We start from the raw sequence: 9,351 nt of genomic DNA, 5'->3' as shown, positions 1-9,351 counted from the left end.
AAAAAAGGAGGCAGGAAATGAGTGCCAAAGAGGAGGACCTGGGTATCCAAGGTTTCCTTAGCATCAAGCCAGAAAGGAAACTGAAACTGCACCTAAGCAAGTTCAGATTGAAATGGGATGTTGCTGCTAGCACAACATACCAGTGGGACAATGTAGACTGCATGCAGAGTGTGAAAGAAAGCATACAGGCTGAAACAAAGATACCATGAATTGCACAGTGGCTGAGCTTTCTGCTAAAAGGTATCTGATGTACCACTAGGCATGGGACAGCTGATTCATAAAACAGACCCATGAGCAAACTAAAAACCTTGCTAATCCAGAGCAACTTGCTGTGGTTTTCCTGTAGTGGACTARCTGAAAGATAATGTTTTGAGAGGACTAGGATATATTCTAGGCAGGTGGGACCTGCAAAACAGTCGGCATAGAATCAATCATGCAGAGTGGCCTCTGCACTCAAGAAATCTCAGAGGAAGCAATACAACTACCCAGACAAGCTGTGTGCTGCACGRCAGAACTGTGGGTCCCTCATGTGTGCCTTACTGCAATAAGCCCAGCTCCCCTCCAGTAGGACTGCCATGGGACTTGGTCTGGCTAGTTTTATGAGGGACTCTGTGAGTGTTACCTGAACTCCTGCCCATGAGCATCAGCCATTTGTCGGACGTGACTTGCTTGTTTGGCCTTCAGAGATGGTCATAAAAAAMAATACCCTCAGGTCCCCTTCACTTTCTAATTCCCCCACCAACAGTTCCATCAAGCCCTTCAGAGATGTCCTGGCTGGCTGGGCGGAGACATACACGAGGTGCTCAGGCTGCTGGGTCAGCCAGCCACTACCTCTTGGAGCAGGCGATCACAGAGCCAAGTGCACACTTTGGGGTCTCTCTCCTCTACCCAGCCACTCATCTTCACAAAACCTGTAGGACCTTAAAGGTCAACAGGTTAAAATGAACAGGAGACTGACAGAAAAGCAGAAAGAGAGCACAACCACAGACACTTAATTCTTGTAGGCTATAAAAAGGCATGAGGTCTGAAGCCACTTCACACACAAGTTAACTATGGAGAAGGGAAGCCACAGAGAATGAGAGCAAGCCACAYAGATCCAAACAGTTTTTTTWAAAAAAAAWTCTAAATGTTCATTTCCAGAGTGMTAACAACCAGGCAAAAGCAAAGTGATTCTCAGTAGGATTCCAGTTCAAGGTACTAGATAAGCAAACATCTAGCTCCCCACAGCCTCAGTCCCAGCAAGCACATACAAATGTTTCAGAAAATCCGGCTTGTCATGGACACATTTCAGCCTGCTACACATGACCAACTAACAGGATACATTGAGATCATGCCACCACTAGTGACATTCAGAGGTACAGATCTGGAATTAGCAYGATACAGTCCTGCAGGAAATCATGGCCATAACCTCCTCTTAAAGCAGGGAGACAAACTTATATAAAACAAGATGAAACTTTTAACTCACTGCAGGACCATCCATGAAACCTCAATAACTTTTGAAGGGCAATGAATTGACCTAGAGAAGGTAAGCCAGCAGTAAACCATTTCCTAACCTAATCTCTAAACAAAACAATCTTCTGTGCTACACAGTTGCACAGGAACATCTTAAGCATCTGCTAGAAAAGGGCAACAAGAACATACTTACCAAAATATAAGGCAGCTACTGTGGTATTGAGGAACATACAATCTCATCTCAAAACACATTTGTATGAACAGAGAATCAGCCTTGCAACACRCTGTCCATGAAATGGGTCTCCAGCATCATCTGTCAGAGAGCGTACTACCAGAGAAACTGTGATGCTCCCAAACAGAAGAAGAAATGTGGAAAATCAGCCAGTGTTACTAACCCTAAGCACCTCCATTGCACAACTGCTAAACTGCAATACTGCAACATTGAGTTTTTACCATAAGAAAGTGATATAAAAACAAACAAAAAAAAATACTGTACAGGTCAGCCCAAATATCCATCTTTCCCCTCTCTGACAGTGGCCRTCAGTACTTATAGGCCACAAGCACACAAAAACAAGGCCATGATACCATGATACCATACATACCATGATACTTCAGCCCACACTTCTTGCCCGGTTCAGGTAATCTATGCCTAGTTTAAGAGCTAGAGCTTGCAACATTTTTGAGGGAAGGAACTAGTACTGCCAGTGGTATTATTAGCATTTTATTTACTTCTTYGATTGCTGCTGAGCCCTAGGCCACTATTTTAATTGAACATTCTTCTGTGACTCCAAAATCTTTTCCAAGCAGTAAGTTCATACGTATGTAAGTATACTGTACATTGTAGGTATAATTATGACTTTTTCCCTAAGCGTTAGTTTGTGTTTACTGAAATTGAATGTCATTTTATCACCTAGTCACTCAGTATCATGATATCCAATTGCAACATTTCAGTCAGCTTCTGTTTTACTGCAGCACTCCTCTGGGAGTAGAGATTGTGCCCAGGCATTTCCTGATAGGAAGGCAATGGGTTGAATCTCATACCTGAGAGCACCACAAAGGAGTGTTATTGTGTAGCCAAGGATCATGGATGAATTTAGGTTGGAAGAAACTTCTGGAGGCCATCTGGTCCGATTCCTAATCCAAGCAGGGTGAGATTCAAAGCTGGATCTAGCTTAAATCCTGCTTTTGGTTTTAGAGAATGGACCCAATGTCTTGGTGAGATGAAAAGACCCACACACACCTGGAGGTCCCACAAGGTACCAAGCTTTTTCATGCAGCTATCARTAGAAAAAGATGAGACTCAATGTCYTGCAAAGAACAAGAAAATCTATTTTCAGCAGTTCAAGTCTTATCCAGACCTCCCATCCATATCTTCTCCAGAACCAAATGCAGCACCCATAAGAAATAGGATGTGAAGATGTTCAAAATGGTATCGGTCTCAGGCCAGTCTATATTGGGTGGTAAGCTGTAGCAGCATGAGGATAGAAGAGGTTCCCTGCTGATTTTTGCATTGTTTCTGGAGTTTACCCAACACTGGAGAGCACTCAGTGGTCTCCTGCAGAGCCCAGGAAGGATTTTTTTCCCCGAGGTATATCAAGTCTGTGGGTTTTTYTGGCCGTTCTCTGAAGYCCCTAAGGTGGCTCCAGGTTGAAAAAGGAAAGCGGTTAGGCAGCACTGGTGTCCCCTGGTGGGCATGAGAACCCCCACTGGGTTGACTGGCGGGCAGGTCTTGCTGACATGTGCAGGGAACAGCCAATTGCCAGCTTTGGGGTCAGGAAGGAATTTTCCCCCAGGACAGATTGGCACCGGTCCCTGGGGAGTTTTCACTTTCCTCTGTAGTGTTGAGCAAGCCTTACTCAATGGGTTCCTCTGGGCCATTTCAGGTCAGTGATTCCCTGCCACTGCGGAACCAAGAATCCAGCTGTGCCCTTGATCTCTCCATCTCTCTCCCCTGTAGGAGTTTTGTTTTTTTAGCTTTCAGTCATTTGTAGCATAGGTCTTCTAGTGAATGTCCTAGAGCTCCATGCTCAGCAGGAGCTGCTATTTTTTAACTGTCCCCGCATATAATTAAATTTTCTTTTTATTATATTTTTGCTCCATTGTTTGTGTTATGCATATGCCTATTTCATGCTCAATAACTTTGTTCCTCAAGGCAGGATCAGTGACTGCACATAATTTTCAGRCTCACGATGATGCTACCACCATCTGAATAACTCAGCACTTTCTTCCACATCTTTCCTGGGTGCTTCTGAAGACTCCATGTCAGAAGATGTCAGAGTCATTTCCTTCCTGCTCAGCATARGCAAGTCTAAAATGGGTCTCATCAACACAGTGTGCTCCACATACTTAGATCTCATAAGTCACATTGAGTCTCTGGGTATCTAGTCTTTCTTGGAGTCACAACGCACCATGCTGCTATAGGTCTGAGAGAAGGTCCTATGCCTGGCAGAAAAAGTCAATGGATGTACCTTTATTCCAGAAACACCTTCCCAACAGATACCTAGAGTTTTAGGGAGGTCCCAGATATCTATCARTAATGGATTTTTCTACTGCACTCACTGTTCAGATARAAGATTTTGGCCTTCAAGAAACAAYGTGCAGCTGTGACTTGAGGGCAGGCCAATCTGCTCTGCCTCCCTGGACAGTCAAGATAGCGCTCAATGTACGATGTTCATTGCTCCCAGCTCTCACATAGATTCTCTAGCTAAGCCTAGATCTTAAGGCTTGAACTGACTTTGTGAGACAGTAGAATAAAGGCAAAAGGATGAACCCAAGCTGATAGGTCTACTCCAAACAAGTCTGTAGACACTCCTGTTCTACAGTTCTCCCCCCACCTTCCCTCTTAAAGCCCACCAAATGGTTCAGGCAGCAACTACCACAGGCTACATCATCTCTTGGCCATGTCTTTCATACAGCTGTGGTGCTTTCAGTTCTGTCTACTCAGTCATGCAGCAGTCTGGGCTTWCTGTAATCACACAGTACCTTGTGACACACATGGCTGTTTTCCACCTGAACTCTTTATTCAGAATAGAAACGTTACTCAAAAATAAGGTAACAATTTTCTTATTTATAACCCTGAACAGACGTTGCCCTGTGCTCCTCAGTTCCTCACCTACCAGCATGCAAGGCCACATTCATCAGCCACATAAAGGAACAGAAGATGCATTGCAGCTCCACATTTCCTAGAAACCTTGCTCCAMTGCAGACTACCTCTGCAGTTTTAACGACTATCCTGTCTACATGTGTCAGCTCAAACCTTACTGTCCGTCCTTCCTTGGTGGACAGTGCCTCTGGCATGGTTTTTCTTTCCTTTTCTGAAGCTAGGAATCCAATGCTGGTCTGACTTGTGTCCCAATAACCTCATCTGCTCTGAAGAGGAAAGGCAACCCTGTGCATCAGAACAGTCATCTAGTAAGAGACAGAGATACAGCTTTGAAGCTTAAGCTCTTGAACAGAAAAGCAAGAGGATCAGGATTCTTTAGGCTCAAAAGCATCTGACCGCATTCTGGTGGCAGTGTTTGTATAAGCAGGAAAGTGCTGTCTCTGACTCTGGCTCCTGCTGCGGAAAAAAAATAACCCTTGATCCTAAACCATACCCTATCTACCGCAGAGTTACCTCTCTGCCAATTTTCTCTTCATACACAATATTGTCTTTAAAACAAAACACAGTGGGAATCACTGAGCAGTTTCAGCAAGAGACCCATTTTGGGCACACCCTACAAACAAAATTAAGCAAAGACTGCATAGCCAATGCAAGGGTCTCTGTGGAGCTCTCCTGGAATCACTCAGCATGTTCCACAGTGCAGCCTGAACTCTCTCCTCCATGGCAGACTAGCTCTGTTATCTATTGATTGACTTCAAACTAGGCTCTGCTGTGGCAGGACTGATGCAAACACAGTACAGAAAGGAGGAGGACATCCCTCCTTGAAAGGRTGAGAGCTGACCCAGGGCCCAGGCATTGGGCTTCCACGTGAATCTTGAGGCCTCTTCCTCTGGTGTCAGGCCYAGGATAGTCCTCAGACACTACACCAATCTACCACTAACTTCAGGCCTACTAGCACCTCACTTAGCCTCTTCAAGTCCAGAATTTTACTGGGATTCAGAGCCCTTGTGTCCCACCATTTTCCTCACCTCACAGTACTGCAACCCAGCAGCAATCCTAGGCTCCTAGTCTCACAATTGCACTGTGTGYKGCCCAGCACAACTCCATACCAGCCAGGCATACAYCCACCCAGATCGACTAAGCCAGGTACCTGCTGCATGAGCACACTGCCAGGACCGACCTACCAGACTCACTATACTGGAAGGCCCTGTCTCAGAACAGCAGCAAACCCTCGCTGATTTCCTTCCTAAATATATCTCCCTTCCCTTTGTATCTAACATTGCTAATGCTAACATTGTCCTTTATCCATAAAAATTCTTTTCCCTCTGTAGTACTCACCCCAATGTAATCACTCATAGCAATCAGATCTGCACCCAGGCACCATTTGCATATGCCAATCCTCCCGGTGGCCTCCTAAGACAAGGGTTGTMCATTTCTTTTATGTTTTACTGGGGATCTTCTCTGAGCCAACTCAAGTTTGACTAAAATAGAAGTTACCAAAGCAGTATAGGTCACCACCTGGCACAATGTTCTCCCATGCTTGATGCAGCAATATTAACACTCATATCTGCTGGAATTTTTGATGGTGTGACTCCATGTTATCCTGTGACTGACGAGTAGCAGAAATTCTAGGTATTGGTGCCTCAGTACATAGCCTTGGGCTCCATTTTGTTGGGCTCCATTTCTGTTCCTCTGTCTCTCCATTCTATGGGACAATTCCAGCCCTCCTGCACCACTGATGCTCTCCTGCACCAGTGAGGCAGACAGTGGTGGGACAGTGCTCAAACTCCCATTCTTGCACTTGCTCTGTCAGTTTGTTAGTCCAAGCACAGCTGAATCTACAGTGTCACATACTCCATAACCACCTTCCTACTGTCTGCACATGTTCCTGTTGCCCTGTAGAGATGGACTCCACCAAAACCAAGCCAGCTCTTGGTACAAAGTCCTGCTGACATCCTAAGCTGTCTGCAGCCTCCTTTTCTGCTAGCCCAGGAGTGCTGTCCTCCACCCACTGTACCATCCTGGGTGTTTTCAAGCTGCCAATGCTCACAAACACTCAGAAAAATGTGGAGAAAATGGGAGTGTCAGAAGCTCGTCGTCATGTTCCCTGGAAGGTCTGATTCYACTGAGTCAAGCGGCTATCCAGGCCTGGCTTTTGGCTGTCTCCAGAATAACACAGGCTCTGYTGCCAAGGAAAGCACCTCTCTCCTCTGGACACTGGAGTCTAAACACAGCACAGGTGCRGCTAGAGCATCAAAGGTTGAGAGGCTCCTCTCAGTGCCGCGGAGATCRTACTGTGCACCCTGCATTAGCAAGACAACACACAACAGACCATGTACTGCCCTGGGAGGTGCACAGAGTCTGCCTGCCACAGGAAAAGCATGGAAAGAACCATCGAGAAAGTAACCAAATCACATAAAACAGCATGAAAGAAGCATTTTTAGAGTAGGTTTAATTTGCATTTTTAAAACTAAATTGGGGGTGAAAACAGATGGGGCTCAATACTGAAGCTTAGGCATCACTGATTTCAGGAATTGTGCTATAAAGGATACATACAGGTCCCCTGCAAACCTCTCAAGCTTCCAGGTTCCCAGTACTTACAGAGATCAGCCTCCTAGTGCAAGGTACACAACTGTTAAAGGAAAGTGCCCTTGTTTGTATAACTGGATCCTGCCTACACATCCCAAGGATGCTGCACTCAAGATATAATCACACCTTTTGCACAAAAGGGCCGTGTACCAGCCTGGCACTGCAGAGTGGCTGGCAGAATAGACCTCTCTGCCTTGCACTGCGGATGAGTGGGAGTTAAAGGGGGCTGATGGGCAGAAGCCAGGCATGGGAACCCACTTCTCTCCTCTCTGCCTGGTCCCAGGCACCYTGGTCTCCCCATGCTGAGAATCCCACACCTGTCCCCCTTCTAGCTCCCCAAGGCTTCRCCTCCTTTTTTCCCCACTGTTTAGCCCTGATTCCTGACAGTCCTCCAGCCAGCTCCCCCTCCCCACTCTCACCACCTTCTCACTCACAGTTTCCTGCCATTTTCCTTCTCATCCCTCAGCTCTGGGGAATCTGTCTTCTCCTACCTGTTTCCAGCTCTGGGGGCTCCCACTGCCCTTACAGTCCAGCAAGACCTGTGTAGCTTACTCTGTCCCAGTGTGCAGACACCATCAGATCCTCACATTCCCTTCCCTTTCCTCCTGCTCTTACCAACTTGCATTCCAGGGACCCTGCAGTATGTGCCCTCTCTCCCCTCTCCTTAGCACACCCTCCTCTCCAAGCTTGCACTTCCCCAGCTGCTTCCTACCCTCTCCCAGAAAGCARTCTGGTGTAGACAGAGAGATTTGCTTTGTACTGGCCTAGAGAAAACAGTGGGTTCGGGTTTGCCAGATAATTGCTCACTGATGTCCACAGGAAAGAGAAGTAAATCTCRCACTACAATATACTGTGTATATCTTGTGAAGCCAAATAGCCCCGTCGATGAGCTGAATTCGCCCAAAGCACAAGAGATTTGCCTGGACTTCTGTGTCTGCCAGTGAGAACTGGGATGGCCGTGTCCTCGTGCACTTCATCTTGCCACTAGAAGGAGGTTTTGTCAGTGGAAATACATATATAGCTACAAAGCTGCAGTTTAACATGTCCAGTGGCTCTCAGCGAAGTGCAGCAGGAACACTGTGTCAGACTACAATTAGCTACAATTGTTTTACTGGCTGCTGCTTCAGCAACTTATGTGCTCCAGGTTAAAGGCCCGTTCAGCAGTGCCTTGAGTGCCACAACTCTAATATGTCTTTTGCAAGCTGGATTGGAAATGTTCTGAAATTAATAATTAAACAAGATTGGATTGGTTCAGATCTCAAAGGTGCACCAATAAATATTGAAATGCTGAAAAGTCTCACAGGTGCAGACCGCCTGATGCAAAATCAAAGCATTTCACAACACAAAAGCATTTCAATTCTTCTTGCTTTCTAGTGTTAGCATTTTACTGTTGCACAAGAGAAAATGATGCTTCTTAGAGAATCTGCAAACAGTGCAAAGGAAGTTTATCAYAGTAACATTTTCCAACACTAGCAACTAAGCACAACATCACAGAATTTCTTCTTCAATCCACCACGCTCAGAATTTCATGTTAACCTTCAGAAAGAGGAGATCATGCAGTTACCCACCCTTTGGCCAGTACAGTGTCCCTACTCACTCATGCAAAGATTTGCATTCACAAGTATATGAGTGGATCATATGCATTTTGCCAGTCTTCCAGATGCTGGTCTATGAAACCATGGCAGTTTGCCCAGATGGGATTATGGTCCCCCAAATAGGAGACAAAGTAACTTGCTCCGTGCACGCAGAGCATTAGGTTATTTCAAAAAGGGCAGCTTGGGAGCAAGCACTGCTAGTAAGAAATGAAGCTCGTCTCTGTAAGCCACCACAGTCCATCTTCTTGGTGCTTTGATTTCTCAGGCAATTGCTCTTTTTTAAGATGGATAATAAAATACCAGCAGTATTTCTGTATTGCTGAAGTGGCTGCAGGGTACCGCTCTTCCCCTGGCTCCGTCCTTGCAGGGAGCTCCCAGCAGAGAGGAGTATCAGGGTCGAGCGCAGAGGGCTCACCGAGCACGGAAGCGCACAGCCTCTGCACCCCCGTTATCGCCACGCGCGAAGGATAACACAGGGTCACGCTGGGAAATCTCGCCGGAGCGGAGAGCACGGTGCTCGGGCCCCGGACAGCTGGATGCGATGCCGGGCGGCCCCCGGGAGCGGGGTCCCCTTCCCGGCAGGGCAGCGCGGCGCGGAGCCAGGGCCGCTCG

Source organism: Rhea americana, unplaced genomic scaffold (assembly GCF_003343005.1).
Source record: "Rhea americana isolate MKP2758 unplaced genomic scaffold, rheAme1 scaffold_312, whole genome shotgun sequence".
NCBI classification, from domain to species: Eukaryota; Metazoa; Chordata; class Aves; order Rheiformes; family Rheidae; genus Rhea; species Rhea americana.
The sequence above is the reverse complement of the archived record's forward strand: the minus strand, read 5'-3'. Positions refer to the sequence as shown.